We start from the raw sequence: 19,514 nt of genomic DNA, 5'->3' as shown, positions 1-19,514 counted from the left end.
GACACATTCTGTGTCAACCCATCAAGAATCCCTGTGGTCTTCTTGTCTTTCCAGACTAGAACCTCCACTGTAGGAGAGATTCAAGAGACCAAAGAGGAAGAGAGGGACAGTTCACAGACAGAGAACTGCTGTTGCAAACGGGGCTTTCTCTTAACATAGAAGTTAAGAATATCATTCTTAACCTCTTCCCATAATTCAAGAAAGTCTTCTGTCTTTGGGTGAACGTTGATAACAACATCAAAGAAGAGGTCTGACTTGAGAGGTATTAGGAGAGCCATCCCGAGATATGCATAGATCTGCCGCCTTTGAGTCATAGATCTTCAACAGGCTTAGAGCATGATTAAGAGATCCAGACAAAGGATTCAAGATGAACGCTAGGTTTGAACTAGGATATTTTAAAGAAAGAAAAACTTTGTTTGAGCAAGAGAAAAAAAAACAGGAGAGAGAGAGAAAACTTGATGAGGAATGCAAAGGAACGGAGGATTTAAATAGACAAAAAAAATGAAAAAGTACAATAAAGAAAATGGTGAAAAACAATTAGTGTTACATGACAAGACGGGAGAGAGATTTTGACAAAAGATAAGATACGCACAGTTACCTATGGTCGGCGTCCCTTCAACTGCACGCGCGCTTATCCATGAACAGTAAAGACAGGTTTACCATCCGAGATAAAACGTTACAGCTGTTTTGCTTTAAAAGAGGTTCTGAATCAACTTAGACAATGAAACGTTAGTAATAACCGAATCATAATTTCTAAAAGATTTCAATCAGAACTTCTGATTAAAAAATAATCCACTTTCATTTCAGAAGATACTCATACATAAGAACTTTTCATCTTCTCATTCTGGGCATAAATCCATACTGATGTTCTTCAGAATGAACTTAAACCTATCTTCAGCCAGGGGTTTTGTAAAGATATCAGCCCATTGATGGTCTGTATCCACAAAGTTTAAAGATAGAACACCCTTCTGAACATAGTCCCTTATGAAATGATGTTTAATCTCAATATGTTTAGCTTTTGAATGAAGAATAGGATTCTTAGATAAACATATAGCAGAAGTATTATCACAGAATATAGGAATGTTACTCTCATATATCTGATAATCTTCTAGCTGACTCTTCATCCAGAGCATCTGTGTACTGCAACCAGCAGCAGCGACATATTCTGCTTCTGTTGTTGATAGAGCAATAGTTGCTTGCTTCTTGCTATACCAGGAGATCAAATGACTTCCAAGAAATTGGCAACTTCCTGAAGTACTCTTTCTTTCAATTCTGTCTCCAGCATAGTCAGCATCGCAGAATCCTACTAAGTTGTATTCTTTAGATTTTCTGTAAACTAAGCCAACATTAGTAGTACCTTTCAGATACCTTAGAATTCTCTTAACAGCAGTTAAATGAGATTCTCTAGGATCTGATTGGAATCTAGCACACAAACAAACACTGAACAGAATGTCAGGTCTAGAAGCAGTCAAATATAGAAGAGATTCAATCATACCTCTGTATAACTTCTGATCTACCTTCTTACTTACCTCATCCTTACCTAGGATGCATGTTGGATGCATAGGAGTTTTGGCTTCTTTGCAGTCTAGAAGATTAAACTTCTTCAGAAGTTCCTTCACATACTTGGTTTGGTGAACATACGTTCCTTCTGATGTTTGATTTATTTGTATTCCAAGGAAATACTTGAGTTCTCCCATCATGCTCATTTCAAACTCAGCCTGCATAGACTCAGCAAACTCCTTTCCAAGTGTAGCATTAGATGTTCCAAAAATAATATCATCTACATATATTTGACAAATTAAAATACCCCTTTTAAAGGTTTTACAAAAGAGAGTAGTGTCCACTTTTCCTCTAGTGAAACCATTATCCAGAAGGAAAGAACTTAAGCGTTCATACCAAGCTCTGGGAGCTTGTTTCAATCCATACAACGATTTCTTTAGTTTAAAAACATGATTAGGAGACATAGAGTCTTCAAAACCAGGAGGTTGATGGACATAAACTTCTTCATCTATATAACCATTTAAGAAGGCACTCTTAACATCCATCTGATAGAGAGTGATGTTATGTTGAGTGGCAAATGAAATTAATAGACGAATAGATTCTAACCTGGCCACTGGTGCAAAGGTTTCTGTATAGTCAATCCCTTCTTGCTGACTGTAACCCTGAGCCACCAGTCTGGCTTTGTTCCTTACCACTTCACCTTTCTCACTGAGCTTGTTTCTGAAGACCCATTTTGTACCGATTATATTGAATCCATCTGGTCTAGGAACAAGATCCCAAACATCATTCCTTGTAAACTGATTCAGTTCTTCTTGCATAGCAATTATCCAGTCTGGATCTTCTAGAGCATGATCAACAGAAGTTGGCTCGATCAAAGATACAAGACCTAATTGACAGTCTGCATTGTTCTTAAGGAATGCTCTTGTTCTGATTGGATCATCCTTCTTTCCAAGAATGACATCTTCTGAATGACCAGAAATGAGTCTGGATGATCTTCTGACAGATGGTTCTTCAGAAATGCTTAGATTCTCCAGAGAAGCTGATACTTGATCTTCAGATTCTTTGCTTCTGAGAAGCTCTGCTTCTGATGCGTTGCTTCTTGGCTCAACAACTTCTGATATATCAATATCACAATCTGCAAAATTATCAAACTGCTTTGGTTTTTCAGAACCAAACTTATCATCAAACCTGATATTGATTGATTCTTCTACAATCAATGTTTCAGTATTGTATACTCTGTAGCCTTTTGAGCGTTCAGAATATCCAAGAAGGAAACATTTTTGTGCTTTGGAATCAAACTTACCAAGATGATCTTTAGTGTTCAGAATAAAGCACACACATCCAAAAGGATGGAAATATGAAATGTTGGGCTTTATATTCTTCCACAATTCATAAGGAGTCTTATTTAGAATAGGTCTGATAGAGATTCTATTCTGAATATAGCATGCAGTGTTTATTGCTTCTGCCCAGAAATGCTTAGCCATATTGGTTTCATTGATCATGGTTCTGGCCATTTCTTGCAGAGTCCTATTCTTTCGTTCTACAACTCCATTTTGTTGTGGAGTTCTAGGACAAGAGAAATCATGGGCAATACCATTTTCTTTGAAGAACTCTTCAAAGAATCTGTTCTCAAATTCACCACCATGATCACTTCTAACCTTTATGATTTTACATTCTTTTTCAGATTGAATCTGAATGCAGAAATCAAAGAACACTGAATGAGACTCATCCTTGTGTTTCAAGAATTTTACCCATGTCCAGCGGCTATAATCATCTACGATGACTAATCCATATTTCTTCCCTCTGACAGATGCTGTTTTGACTGGGCCAAACAGATCAATGTGCAAGAGTTCTAATGGCCTTGAGGTAGAAACAACATTCTTGGACTTGAATGCAGGTTTGGAGAACTTACCCTTCTGACATGCTTCACAAAGAGCATCTGATTTGAATTTCAGATTAGGGAGTCCTCTGACAAGATCCAGTTTGTTAATCTGAGAAATCTTTCTCAAACTAGCATGACCTAATCTTCTGTGCCAGACCCACTGCTCTTCAGAAACAGACATAAGACAAGTCACCTTCTGACTCATAAGATCTTGCAGATCTGTCTTATAAATGTTGTTCTTCCTCTTGCCTGTAAATAGGATTGAGCCATCCTTCTGATTTACAGCCTTGCAAGACTTTTGATTAAAGATTATATCATAACCATTGTCACTCAATTGACTGATAGATAAGAGGTTATGTGTTAATCCTTCTACAAGAAGTACATTAGAAATGGAAGGAGAGTTACCAGACTTTATAGTTCCAGAGCCAATTATCTTGCCCTTCTGATCTCCTCCAAACTTGACTTCTCCTCCAGACTTAAGCACCAGGTCTTGGAACATAGACCTTCTTCCTGTCATGTGTCGTGAGCATCCAGAATCCAGGTACCACGACATGTTGTGCTTTGTCCTTTTTGCAGCCAAGGATATCTGCAATAGGAATAATCTTATCCTTAGGTACCCACATTTTCTTGGGTCCTTTCTTGTTAGATTTTCTCAAGTTCTGATTGAACTTGGGTTTAACATTGTAAGCAATAGGAGGAACAGCATGATAATTCTTAATGTGAGTTTCATGATATTTCCTAGGTTGTGTCACATGCTTCTTAGTGTGTGTAATGTGAAAACTTTGAGCATGTGAAGTGTGCCTAATATCATGTGAGTGGCCATACTTGAACTGATCATACAATGGCTTGTATGTGATTTTCATCTTATCAACAGGTTCAAGTTTGTATGGGGTTTCACCCTCAAAACCAATGCCAACTCTACTGTTTCCAGACACAGCATATATCATAGAAGCTAGCTGACTTCTGCCAATACTTCTAGATAAGAACTTCCTGAAACTTAAATCATATTCTTTCAGAATATGGTTTAGACTGGGAGTGGATTTTTCTGAATTGGAAGGAGATCCAACATTATTGGATAATTTTAAAACTTTTTCTTTTAATTCAGAATTTTCCAACTCAAGCTTCTTCGTTTCAAATTCAAATAGCTTTTTCAGCTTTTTGTATTTGAGACTAATCTGAGACTTGAATTCCAGAAGTTCTGTTAGACTGGAAACTAACTCATCTCTAGTAAGTTCAGAAAATACCTCTTCAGAATCTGATTCTGATGTAGATTCTGATCCGTCATCTTCTGTCGCCATCAGCGCACAGTTAGCCTGCTCATCTTCAGAGTCTGAATCATCTTCTGACTCATCCCAGGTTGCCATAAGACCCTTCTTCTTATGAAACTTCTTCTTGGGATTTTCCTTCTGAAGTTTTGGACATTCATTCTTGAAGTGTCCAGGCTCATTGCATTCATAGCACATGACCTTCTTCTTGTCAAATCTTCTGTCATCAGAAGATTCTCCACGTTCAAATTTCTTTGAACTTCTGACGCCTCTGAACTTCCTTTGCTTGTTCTTCCAGAGTTGATTTAGCCTTCTGGAGATCAAGGACAGTTCATCTTCTTCTTCAGATTCTGATTCTTCAGGATCTTCTTCTTTAGCCTGAAAAGCGTTAGTGCATTTCTTGATATTGGATTTTAATGCAATAGACTTACCTTTCTTTTGAGGCTCGTTTGCATCCAGTTCAATTTCATGACTCCTCAGGGCACTGATCAGCTCTTCCAAAGAGACTTCATTTAGATTCTTCGCAATCTTAAATGCAGTCACCATAGGACCCCATCTTCTAGGTAAGCTTCTGATGATCTTCTTTACGTGATCAGCCTTGGTGTATCCCTTGTCAAGAACTCTCAATCCAGCAGTAAGAGTTTGAAATCTTGAAAACATCTTTTCAATGTCTTCATCATCCTCCGTCTTGAAGGCTTCATATTTCTGGATTAGAGTAAGAGCTTTAGTCTCCTTGACTTGAGCATTTCCTTCATGAGTCATTTTCAAGGACTCATATATGTCATAGGCCGTTTCCATGTTAGATATCTTCTCATACTCAGCATGAGAGATAGCATTCAGCAAAACAGTTCTGCATTTATGATGATTCCTGAAAAGCTTCTTCTGATCATCGCTCATTTCTTGCCTTGTCAGCTTTACGCCACTGGCATTTACCGGATGTTTGTAACCATCCATCAGAAGATCCCATAGATCACCATCTAGACCAAGAAAGTAACTTTCCAGTTTATCTTTCCAGTATTCAAAGTTTTCACCATCAAATACCGGCGGTCTAGTATAACCATTGTTACCGTTGTGTTGCTCAGCAGAGCCAGATGTAGATGTAGACTTTGCAGTTTCATCAGCCATCTTTTACTGAAGCGTTTTTTCTCTTCCTGAATCTTTTCTAAACACGGTTAAGTGCTTGCACCTTAGAACCGGCGCTCTGATGCCAATTGAAGGATAGAAAAACACTTAGAAAGGGGGGGGGGTTGAATAAGTGTAGCTTTAAAAACTTGACCGATAAAAATAAATTGCACAGTTATTTTTATCCTGGTTCGTTGTTAACTAAACTACTCCAGTCCACCCCCGCAGAGATGATTTACCTCAACTGAGGATTTAATCCACTAATCGCACGGATTGCAATGGTTTTCCACTTAGTCAGCAACTAAGTCTTCCAGAGTCTTCTGATCACACACTGATCACTCCAGGAACAACTGCTTAGATACCCTCTAAGACTTTCTAGAGTATTCTGATCCACACGATCACTCTAGTTACAACCTGCTTAGATAACCTCTAAGACTTTCTAGAGTATTCTGATCCACACGATCACTCTAGTTACTTACAACTTAATGTAATCAAATCTAAGAGTATTACAATTGCTTCTTAAAAGCTATAATCACAAACTGTGATATTTCTCTTAACGTTTAAGCTTAATCTCACTAATATATTACAACAGCAATGTAGTGAGCTTTGATGAAGATGAAGATTCTGAGCTTTGAATAGAACAGAGTTTCAGCAAGTTAATATGAGTTGTTTTGTTCAGAATCGTTAACCTTGCTTCTCATCAGAACTTCATATTTATAGGCGTTGGAGAAGATGACCGTTGAGTGCATTTAATGCTTTGCGTGTTCCGTACAGCATCGCATTTAATGTTATACGCTTTTGTCAACTACCTCGAGCCTTGTTCACGCTGTGTCTACTGACGTTGCCTTTAATAGCTTCTAACGTTCCTTTTGTCAGTCAGCGTAGACTGCCACATGTACTTCCTTCTGATCTGATGTTTGTGAATACAACGTTTGAATATCATCAGAGTCAAACAGCTTGGTGCAAAGCATCTTCTGATCTTCTGACCTTGAAGTGCTTCTGAGCGTGATACCATCAGAACTTCAGTGCTTCTGATCTCATGTTCTTCTGATGCTTCATAGACCCATGTTCTGATTCTGCTTCGACCATCTTCTGATGTCTTGCCAGACCATGTTCTGATGTTGCATGCTGAACCCTTTGAGACAAAGCTTCTGAGCGCTGAATTATGCATACTCTTTATATATTTCCTGAAAAGGAAATTGCATTGGATTAGAGTACCATATTATCTTAAGCAAAATTCATATTATTGTTATCATCAAAACTAAGATAATTGATCAGAACAAATCTTGTTCTAACACATTTGATGCTAGAGGCAGAGCCAGGAGAGGGCGTGGTGGACGGAGAGGCAAAGGCGAGGCCAGAAGCAGAGGAGAGCAGTATAATGATGTCCGACACACATTAGTCATGCCTGTGGTTTTTTTTATGTTTGTATTTCTTTGATGATGTATGTTACTTATGTTACTTTGATTATGTATTCTACATTATGACCGACATTATTTATACGATGTATTTTTTTAGGTTTACCTACTATTGTGTTTAAAATGCATTACTTTAATTTTACATTTTTGTAACCAAAATTTAGTTTTGTAATATAGCAGACTGTTCCGTAGGTGCGTCTATAGAACACTCTGTTTTTACCATGTTCCGTAGATGCATCTGCGGAAGGCTTGCTGAACTGAAATCACTTGATTTTAATTATACTATACTATTTTTTAATGCTCCTGCAGATGCATCTACGGAAGAAAACACATTTTTTGCAAAATAGGGGTGCTTCGGGATGTGCATCTACAAAATCAAGGGGCAAATTTGGAATTTCACGTAGTGTTTAGAGATCTATGGGGTGTATTGAAAAATTATCTATAAGTTAATGAGCTCATTTTTTAAGTCCATTAATTAAATTTAAAGTATTTGATAAAATTAGTGGTTGAAATACCTGACAAATATAAAATTTAGATGTACTTTTGATGACATTTACTTTATTTTGATCAAAATAAAATTGTAGTCTCTCCATTTTAAAATTTAATTTATTTAGTCCTTCGTGTCTTAGAATTTTCTTGCTAGTTGTTCATATGACATATTCATTTCTGTTTCTATTTAATGAATTATATTTACCATTAAAAAATATTACATATTCATTCTTAGGGGATTTCAAAACCAAATTGGCCCATTTAAAAATTGTAAAATTTAATCAAACCAAATTCAAACCGCAAAAAATCGTATTTGGTTCGGATGTGTTTGGATCATTTTAACAGAACTGTACTGTTCGGTTCGATTTGTGATTTGTATTTTGCAAACCAAACCAAATTGCACGATCACATCTACATGTTGGTAAACCTAGAAATCGACTGGAAGTTGAAGAAAGGGAATCGTATGAGTGGCTATCTACCATGTTAGCAGAAGAAGAGGACGAAGATGAAGAACGAGAACTGGGATGAAGGATTCGACAGAGACAGTGATGAAGTGGGTGCTAGAAGAAGAAGGTGGAGCCAACGATGAATGACTTGAAAATTTGGGAACAAAATTCTACTGAAAGGGGTTAAATAAGAAAATGAAGGTAAGACAAATAAACCCTAGGCACAGTTAGCATCATATACATAGTCACCAACTTATCAAGTGCCAAGTGTAAAGATTCTCTTGCCAACTCAGCATTAGGGGGGACGTGTTTTGGAATCTGGGTTTGTCAAAAGGGGGTCACAAATTTTTTTTAAGGGGGGGAAATCAAAACTCGCTTGTTTGGCAGGGGGTTTATATATTAAACCCTAATATAAAACAATAAGTTAAATCTATTATTGTGTTTCTCTTATATTTATTTTTCTTATCCTGAATCCTAGAACATCAAACCATCACCAACCCCTGTTTTTGTTAAATTTGTCATGTTTCTCATATATTTATTATTCCACCGACACTCATCTTCATCTCGTTATAATGTCTCATTACTCTAGTTTTAGTAGGCGAGACATGTATCGTCCTCTTCGGTATTAATGCGTCACCTTCATTACTCGAGTTTCACTACAAAAAACAACATTTTAGTGTCGTTCAAAAGTCCTCGCTAAAAGGCAAAAAATCGACGCTAAAGGGTGTTAGTGTCGGCCTAGCGTTGGGGTCGAGGCGAACACCTCAAAGTTGGAAGCAAAACGTAGCATTTAGCCAATGCTAACTTTAGCGCCGACTAAACAAAATGTTAAAGGGATGCTAATACACAAAAGTCGACGCGAGAGCACACACATGTTTAGGTTTAGCATCAGCCATTATCGACACTATAATTTATGTAGTGTCGGTCTAACGCGATACTATAGTGTTGACTTCATGTGATTAGCATCTGCTATGAGCGATGCCACTATCTAGCTATAATCATATATCGTCGGTCCCAAGCAACACTATAGTGTTGTATACATTATGTAGCATCGACAAATAGCGACAATGACTTCTATGTATACCTAACCAAAGCTGATGCTATCTATCTTATATTCCATAGCGTCAGTTTCTAAAGACATTATATGGGTATGTGTATTGTGTGACGTCGATCTGAGCCAACGCTAATTTTATTTTTCTTACCTACCAAAACCTAGTTGGGATGAAACCTGCTTGAAATTTATCTTTTTATGACCTACCAAAACTTGTTTAGAAACATGTTTAAATCCACGATGAATTGCTACATTTATATATTACAAAAACATGTTTTTTATTTCCTACTATATAATTTCTTTGATATATTATCACATCAAAATACCAACACAAGATATCAAACCTGTGTAAATTCATAATGACTTACTACATTAAGATGTAAAAGTTACACAAGCCTCAAACGTATTCTGATTTTGTCTTGCATAGATATTGATACAACCAAATTTTCTTTTGCAAACAGAAGCACAATTGTATTCATAAATTATTTTGAAAAAGTTTTAGAACTAAAAAAAGGACAATAATGTGATAACACGATTTTATATCGTATATTTAGCCTAAAATCCATAGATATTTATAGCATTTTCCGTTTATTATGTTAATTTATTATGATATTACGCGTGTATTTGCTTTATTTCAGGTTTTACACTTCAATTTCGACTATTTGCGAAAAGGAAAGAAAATTGAGCTTAAATGACCAATATTTATGCCTAAAAGATGAAAAGGGAGTGCTGAAGTGAAAGAAGGGTGCAATTAGGACCCAAAAGGCCCAAAAGAGATATTCGGCCCACCATGAATCAAAAGGCGCGTGGCCCAGACCTGCAAGCAAGTGGAGACGCACGTCTCCACGTTCTCTTCAGCCACGTCACCAAGAGGAGACGCCCGTCTCCAACTGCCCAAGATTTTCTCCACTTGAGACGCACGTCTCAAGTCTTCCTGAAGAAACGGAGACCCACGTCTCCACGCCCAGTCTGCAGAAAGTTCCTCAATTCACGGATTCCAACTGCAAACCTCCTCCTATAAATAGGACCTGCTATCCCACTTCCAAAGGGTCCGATTTCCTGCCAACGAAGTGCTGCCGAAATTGTACCGCGAACTGCTTTTCCTTATTCTGTTTTCATTTAACCGTCTATTTTCTCACAACGATTTCTACACTGGAAATTGTTGTGAACTTTTCATAGATCTAGCCTTACGTTAGATTTATCGCTTTATTTCCTTGTTTTTATTTTCTGCCATTTAAATTCCGAAGAACGATCCAGCCAACCTGTGGTGGAAGTTCGAGTACTTCAAGATTCAATTCAATCCAGATTTATTTTAATTCAGGTTTTCTATTTACCGCTTTAATTATTATTATTATTATTATTGCATGACATATTATATGCCAATTAATATGCCTAATATTATGAACCGAATTTATTTATGCATGTTTAACCATATTAATATGTCTGGCTAATTTATTTAGATATCGGTATGTAAAGTAAGTTAACCGTGGGATCCGAAATAAATTGGCTTAATTATGTTTTATTAAATATCACTTGTTTTTGGTTTGTATGTCTAATTTAATTAGTAAGTCTTAAAATCAATAGAGCGAAAGTTTGAGGTTTTAAGACGGTCAAAGGTTAAAATCAATAGAGCGAAAGTTTGAGATCTTTAACTGGATAGTAGACATAGGACATTAGTTTTAAGGATGGCGAAAGCGTATTAAAACTAATTAGAACTTATTTATTTTCAAAAAGTGTTTTTAAACCCGCGCGGGATGGCGAAAGCGTACGTTAGGGATATTAGCATGTTCCGAGTCAACAGAGCGAGAGTTTGAGATTAGGAGATTTAAGTAGATAACGACTTCATAAAGCAAGCATTTTATTAACTATGTTATTTCCAAAAAGCGTTTCTAAATCTGGTGGGATGGCGAGAGCGTACATTATGAGTTAGGATCGTAGTCTTAATCAACAGAGCGAGAGTTTGAGAGGAGGACTTTTAAATGACATAGTTAGTAAAGATCTTTAATTTAATTAGAATCTGGCCAATGGAACTTCGGATCACCTAAGTTAGACGAACTACATACCGATATCCGCGCATTTATATTTTATTTAGATTTAGGATTTTAGTTTCCCCTTAAACAAAACCTACTATCATTAGCCTTAGCTTTATATAGTAACTTAGATAACGGTAGGTCGATTTATAGTCCCTGTGGATTCGATATCTTTTAAAACTACACGACACGACTGTGCACTTGCAGTTATCCCGACTAATAGACACGTATAGTCGCGATCAAGTTTTTGGCGCCGTTGCCGGGGACTATTTAAGTCGATATCGTAACTCACTGTTACACCGTAGAGACTAGGATAATTCTTCCCTTTCTTTTTGAACGATTGTATGCCAAATACTCGTTCAGAAGGAGGAGACTTAATACAACGAATTAACGAGATCGAACGTTTCATTAACGTTAAACGTCGAGCTCGCAACCTTCCCGAAGTAGCAGAAATTCCGATTAATCAGGAATTGAATTTTACTGATCAAATCAATCAAATCACCCCGAAGTTAGAGATGGCTGCTATTCGTCCTCTTAGAGACTATGCCGCTCCTTCGCGCGCTGAACCGCATTCAAGTATCGCACCACCTGCGATTGAAGCGAACAATTTCGAACTGAAACCTTCACTGGTCCAAGCTGTTCAACAGAATCAATTCTCTGGAAGCCCTGTAGACGACCCCAATCTCCATTTATCCGTGTTCGTGCAATACGCCGACACTATCAAAGCCAACAACGTTAGTTCCGAAGCTATTCGATTACGCCTTTTCCCTTTCTCCTTGAGAGATAGAGCGAGAGCGTGGCTTCAATCCCTGCCTTCCAATTCCATAACAACGTGGGACGAATTGAAGAGAGTATTCTTAGCGAGATACTTTCCGCCTAGCAAGACTGCTATGCTTAGAGGTCAAATCAACGGATTTACCCAGAAATATAACGAATCGCTCTTCGAAGCTTGGGAACGTTACAAGGACATGCTTAGAATATGCCCTCATCATGGACTCGAACCATGGCTGATCATCCATACCTTTTATGGTGGTCTCTTATATAACACTAAAATGACTATAGATGCCGCTGCTGGCGGAGCATTAATGGACAAACCCCATGATGAAGCATACAAACTCATAGAGAACATGGCACAAAACCATTACCAATGGGGAGGAGAACGCGCCGCTCTAGAGAAAGCCCAAACCAAAGGAGGAATGTACGAAATTAGTGGTATAGACCGCGTTAACGCTAAAGTAGACGCTTTAACTCAAAAGATCGAGAATTTAACCATCACTCCTTCAGCCACCGCTGCCGCTGTAGCACCTAACTGCGAGATTTGTGGATTGACTGGGCATGTAGTTGCTGAATGCCAACTCTTGACTGGAGTCCCATCTGATCAAGTAAATTACGCTCAAGGAAACCCTTATTCTAACACGTACAACCCTGGATGGAAAAACCACCCGAACTTTTCTTATAAGAACAACAATGCGTTGTACGCGCCTGGACAAGCACCTGCTGTACCACCTGGCTACCAAAAAGCGCCTGTAGCTGCTCAAAACACCCCTAGGAAGTCAAACCTAGAAATCATGATGGAGAACTTTATAGCTTCCCAACAACAAACCAATAAAGACTTCCTGAATCAAAACATCCACAATAGCGAGCAACTAAAACAACTATCGAACAAAGTAGATGCTTTAGCTATGCATAACAAAATGTTAGAAACTCAAATCTCACAAGTAGCTCAACAACAAGCACCTACTGCTGCCCCTGCTGGCACGTTTCCTGCTCAACCACAACCTAATCCTAAAGGACATGCGAACGCGATAACACTACGAAGTGGAACTAATTACGATGGACCCATAGATCCTAGAACCCAAAACGTACCCATGTCACAACAAGAGCCAAAGGAAACCCAAAAGAAAACAACCGACGAACAAACTGCTAAGACTAAAGAGAACAATAACGAAGTGGAACCCGAAAAAGAGAAACCTTATGTTCCACCACCACCTTATAAGCCACCAATTCCTTACCCTCAAAGATTAGCCAAATCAAAAACCGAAGCGCAATTTAAAAGATTTGTAGAACTTCTGAAGCAATTAAACATAACCATACCATTCACAGAAGCCATAACTGAGATGCCTTCGTACGCTAAGTTCTTAAAAGAAATCTTATCAAACAAAAAGAAGCTCGAGGATAACGAAACTATAACGCTTACCGCTGAATGTAGCGCTATCATCCAAAATAACATGCCTCCAAAACTGAAAGACCCTGGTAGTTTCTCTATACCCTGCGTAATTGGAAAAACCATCATAGAGAAAGCCTTGTGCGATCTAGGAGCTAGTGTTAGTTTGATGCCTCTTTCGACCTGTAAGAAACTCAATCTAGGTGAGCTTAAAGCAACAAGAATGTCTCTTCAACTAGCAGACCGTTCAGTTAAATATCCTGTAGGAATGTTAGAGAATATCCCTGTTCGTGTAGGTCAATTCTACATCCCGACTGACTTCATCATTATGGATATCCAAGAAGATTCTAACATCCCGATCATTTTAGGAAGACCATTTTTAGCGACCGCTGGTGCAATTATAGATGTAAAGCGAGGAAAGCTTACTCTCGAAGTAGGAGAAGAGAAAATAGAATTTATCCTTTCCCAATTCCTAAAAGCACCTTCTATAATTGACACATGCTGTTCTGCTGACATAATCGACGAGTGTGTCAAGGAAATGAAATCCGAACCAAATAAGGAAACCGAAACCCTAAGGATTCCTATGCCGCCAATTTTTGAAGATGACAACTGGCGTGAGGAATATCAAGATAACCACCTGAGTGAATGCTTAGCTTTAACCCCTGATCCTATACCTGGACCTAAGAAACCTGCTATAGAGCTGAAGACACTCCCTACCGATCTTAGATACGAATTTCTAGACGAAGAACTAAACCGACCAGTTATAGTGAACGCCAACTTAGGACGAACCGAGACTGAAAAATTACTTAATGTCCTAAGAAAATACCCTACCGCTTTAGGATACAACATATCAGATCTGAAAGGTATAAGCCCTTCTCTATGTATGCACCGCATCATGCTCGAAGACGATAGTAAAACCTCTAGGGAACATCAAAGGCGAATAAATCCTATTATGAGCGATGTGGTTAAAAAGGAAATCCAAAAACTGCTAGAAGCTGGAATAATATATCCTATATCCGATAGTAAATGGGTTAGCCCCGTTCACGTCGTACCAAAGAAAGGAGGAGTCACAGTAATCACTAACGCAAAAGGAGAATCTGTAGCACAACGTACCCAAACTGGATGGAGAATGTGCATTGACTATAGGAAGCTAAATAAAGCTACCCGAAAAGACCATTTCCCTTTACCTTTCATAGATCAAATGCTCGAACGCTTAGCTAAACACTCACATTTTTGTTATCTGGATGGATACTCCGGATTTTTCCAAATTCCTATCCACCCTGACGACCAAGAGAAGACCACATTCACCTGTCCTTATGGTACATTCGCTTATAGACGAATGCCTTTTGGACTCTGCAATGCACCCGCGACCTTCCAAAGATGCATGATGGCAATATTTGCCGACTTCCTAGATGGAATAATGGAGGTCTTTATGGACGACTTCTCTGTCTGTGGAGGAAGTTTTGAAACATGTTTAGAAAACCTTGAAATGGTGCTTAGACGATGCGTAAGCGTAAACCTAGTCCTTAATTGGGAAAAATGCCATTTCATGGTTCGACAAGGAATTGTACTTGGACACATCGTATCCGATAGAGGAATCGAAGTTGATAAAGCAAAAATCGAAATTATCGAAAACCTTCAACCTCCCAAAACCGTTAGAGAAATAAGAAGTTTTCTGGGACATGCTGGTTTTTACCGACGCTTCATTAAGGATTTCTCTAAAATAACCAAACCCTTAACTGAACTACTCATGAAAGACGCCGAATTTATTTTCACCGATAAATGCACTGAAGCATTTCAAACACTTAAACAAGCATTGATCTCTGCGCCAATTATGCAACCTCCCGACTGGAATGAGCCTTTCGAAATAATGTGTGACGCAAGTGATTATGCTGTAGGAGCCGTTCTAGGACAAAGAAAGGATAAGAAACTACATGTCATATATTATGCGAGTAGAACCCTAGACGAAGCTCAGATGAATTATGCCACGACAGAAAAAGAATTATTAGCTGTCGTATTCGCATTAGACAAATTCCGTTCTTACCTGGTAGGAGCCAAAATAATCATATACACTGACCACGCCGCCATTAGGTACCTCCTAACCAAAAAGGACGCTAAACCAAGACTTTTGAGATGGATCTTGTTACTACAAGAATTCGACCTGGAAATTAAAGATAAGAAAGGCACAGAAAATGTCGTAGCAGATCACCTCTCTCGATTGGAAAATCTGAAACCCGAACAAGTACCAATTGACGATGATTTCCCTTATGAAAGACTCATCGCCCAATTAGAAGCAAATGAATTCGAACCATACCGTCCAAACTCTGAAACCGAGAAATTAGCTGAAATAGCTTTAGCCCGATCTGACGCACCTTGGTATGCAGATTTCGTAAATTACCTAGCTGCTGGTGTGCTTCCTCCTGATCTAAGCTACCAACAGAAGAAGAAATTCTTCCATGACATAAAACATTACTATTGGGACGACCCACTCCTTTTCAAAAGAGGCCCCGATGGAATCTTTAGACGTTGTGTACCCGAGGAAGAGATAAGAAGCATAATAACACATTGTCATTCTGCACCGTGTGGAGGACACCATAGCACATCTAGAACCTGCGCCAAAATCCTTCAATCTGGACTTTTCTGGCCCAACCTGTGGAAAGACGTCCATTTTGCTGTACTAAGCTGTGATAGATGCCAACGAACTGGAAACATTTCAAGACGCGATGAAATGCCTCAAAAAGGCATTCTAGAAGTAGAAATATTTGACGTCTGGGGAATAGACTTCATGGGACCGTTTCCGTCATCGTTTGGAAATCAATATATACTCGTAGCCGTCGATTACGTTTCAAAATGGATAGAAGCTATTGCTTCCCCTACAAACGATACACGAGTAGTTATTAAACTTTTCAAAAACGTCATCTTTCCTAGGTTCGGTGTGCCAAGATTGGTAATTAGCGATGGTGGTTCCCATTTCATTTCAAGAATACTTGAGAAACTCCTTCGAAAATATGGAGTAAATCATCGAATAGCCACACCATACCATCCACAAACAAGCGGTCAAGTAGAAGTATCTAACCGCGAAATAAAACAAATATTGGAGAAAACTGTTGCTATATCTAGGAAAGATTGGTCAACCAAGCTAAATGAAGCTTTATGGGCTTATAGAACAGCTTTCAAAACTCCAATAGGAACTACCCCATTCAAACTCGTTTATGGAAAATCATGCCACCTACCAGTAGAGTTAGAACATAAAGCCTATTGGGCCATTAAGAACTTAAACCTAAACTACACTGCCGCTGGTGAGAGACGACTTCTAGACATAAACGAATTAGAAGAACTTAGACAAGACGCTTACGAAAACGCCAAAATCTATAAAGAGCGAACGAAAAAATGGCACGACAAGCGTATATCTAGGAAAAATTTTAGCATCGGCGATAAAGTGCTCTTATTTAACTCTAGACTAAAATTATTTCCTGGTAAGTTACGATCTAGATGGTCTGGCCCTTTCGAAATAACTAACATATTTCCGAGTGGAGCGATAGAAATCAAAGGAGAAACCGTCAAACCTTTTGTCGTAAATGGGCAACGTCTTAAGTATTACCATCATCTCGAATACGATGAAAACATCGAAGTTTTTAAACTTGACGAACTGCCCGCTCTTTCGAAAAAATAGTTTTCTATTTTTAAATCGTCGAGCTTACGACATTAAACAAAGCGCTTGGTGGGAGACAACCCACATTTATTTATTCTTCTATTTTTTTTTATTTTATTTATTAAAACGTTAATTTTTCTAATCTTTTATTTTTAATTTTCATTTTAAAACTTTATTCTATTTTTAATTTTAATTTTAATCATTTTTGATTTTTCATACATCTTATAATAATTATTATAATTATAACTACTATCTATGAATTGGGAAAATATTTCCGTTATAATTATATTTATTATTATAACTTGTTACCTAAGCTTAATTTTAACTTTTTATTTTATTTTAAATAAACACTAGCCTAATTCTAACTTATCCTAATATTTTCAACTTCTAGGTTTTTCAATTAACTACTAACTACGATGGAAGGAGTTGATAATATGGAAGTTGTGTTTCGTGGTAGAGGACAAGAAGCAAGATTCAACAAGCTGGCTGAAAGACAAATAGATCTGACTTGCTACCCTGACCAATCGACTATGATACGACTTGGCATCCAAGAAAGCGTTTTACACCTGCTTAACCAAGTCGGTTGGACTGGTTACCACTTGTTCCGCAAGTTTAATACCTACCGGAAACTCACTTTGGAATTTTTGAGCTCACTGACCTATCTTCCAAACAGTGGACAAGGACTGAAGAAAGGAGTCATCCTTTTTCGACTCTTTGGAATGGAATTTAACTTTTGCATGGGAGACTTTGCTAAAATGTTAGAACTACCTCATGGACCCGATGCATATGCCAAAGTAGCTGAAGAAAACCTTCCATACCGGGAGCTGGAAAAATTCTGGGGGAAAATCACTGGAAATGATAACCCTGAAGAGAATGAATTTCAATCTGAGAATATCCACAATCCTGCTTTCCGCTACTTTCACAAGATCCTTGCTCACTACATTTTTGGAAAGCCTGATAATGTCACTGAAGTTACTAGAGAAGAGTTATTCATCATGTTCTGCTCCTCTCAGAATCGCCCGGTCAATGCCATTGCATTCATGCTAACAAACTTCGAGCGCATCACGCAAGACGAAGTTTCACCCATTAGGATCGGCGGATTTGTCACTATGATTGCTAATGCTATAGGAATGAGAGTACCTTTGCTTAGATTGACACCTTTTGGTACCCATACCTCTATGGACATCAATTTCTGCTTTAATCGAGGTATCATCGGTAATCTTGGACCTCATCGGTTTGAATTGCTCATTGATAACAAAGTTTGGTATCAGTTCACCTTACCGAATCCTAGGACAAGTGTGCACAACCCTGCCAACTGGCTTTACTATGGTCAGATTCCTGAGAGAGAGCCCTCACCTGAAACTCCTCAAGCTTATGAACATGTTGATGAGGAAATGCCTGCATCCGAATCTGAACCTGAAACACCACCTGGTTATTATGAACCTCTTCCTGTTGATGAACCCATTCCTGAATATGAACCTTTATCAGAAGACGAGCCTATACCCGAGTACGAGCCTGAGACACCTTCTGAAGATTCTGCTGATGAATACACTGTTGACATGACTGATGTCGAACTCGAGCCACAACAACCCGCTACGTCCACCGCATCGGTAAATCAAAGGATGCCCAATCTGAACACGCACGAACAAGCAATCAATGCACTACAACAAGATGTACAACATGTGCGCAACGAGCTTCACACTTTGCAAATGCATTTCTTCGATTTCATCGACACCGTCAACGCTCAGTTCGACGAAGTTTTCAAGCACATTCAGTCTAATCAAAACAACAATAGACGTGGCTAGATGTTACCGTATTAGATTATTAGATTTTTATTTCTAGTTTTAGTAATTTCAAATTCCTAGTTTAGAATTTAATTTTTCTGCACTTCTACATTCTGCTCCTGTTAACACTCAGTACCGGTTTAATTTTAAATGCAATATTCTATTTATTACTGCTACTGTGTTTTACTACATCACTATTAAACTGCTATGCATTCCTGTATACCATATTTTTGCCGTTTATAGTATGATACAAGGACACTGTACTGAGCTGGTATTCTGTATTATTGCTACTGTCAGAATTGGTCCACACCTGCACGTGTGGAAACCACTTACCTGAGCTAGGAGACGCACGTCTCCATTTATGTGGGACCAGCAGTCTGCATGCATAGGACAGGAGACGCACGTCTCCATGCCTGTCCCCCAGCAGACTGGCTGCCTGAGACGCGCGCCTTCCCAAGGCCAGCAGTCTGTGCTGCCTTTTTGACCACGCAGAAGACCACATTTATCCCATTTTTGAATTTTGAATTTGAATTTCAAAATTCATTCTCCTCATTCTTCCCCTATTTATTCCATTTAAACTCCATTAACCTCATTCATCCTCCATCATTCACCTCTTAAACTCCATTCATTTCCCATTCTTCTATTCTATTCAAACTTCAAACACCACCATTAATCCATTTTAATTCTCCATTAACCACCCCATTTTCAAAC

The 19,514-nt window shown here is 38.4% G+C and overlaps 1 non-coding gene across 1 annotated transcript; it reads right to left on the bottom strand.

Annotated features, from left to right (window-relative positions):
• Window positions 1-12,093: 12,093 nt before the first annotated feature.
• Window positions 12,094-12,200, bottom strand: LOC131645344 (small nucleolar RNA R71). Its single transcript, XR_009296973.1, has one exon. It is a non-coding gene; the product is annotated as a small nucleolar RNA R71 (small nucleolar RNA).
• Window positions 12,201-19,514: the final 7,314 nt, after the last annotated feature.

This window comes from Vicia villosa, linkage group LG1 (genome assembly GCF_029867415.1).
Source record: "Vicia villosa cultivar HV-30 ecotype Madison, WI linkage group LG1, Vvil1.0, whole genome shotgun sequence".
Classification (NCBI taxonomy): Eukaryota; Viridiplantae; Streptophyta; class Magnoliopsida; order Fabales; family Fabaceae; genus Vicia; species Vicia villosa.
This window is presented reverse-complemented; position numbering and strand designations above follow the sequence as displayed.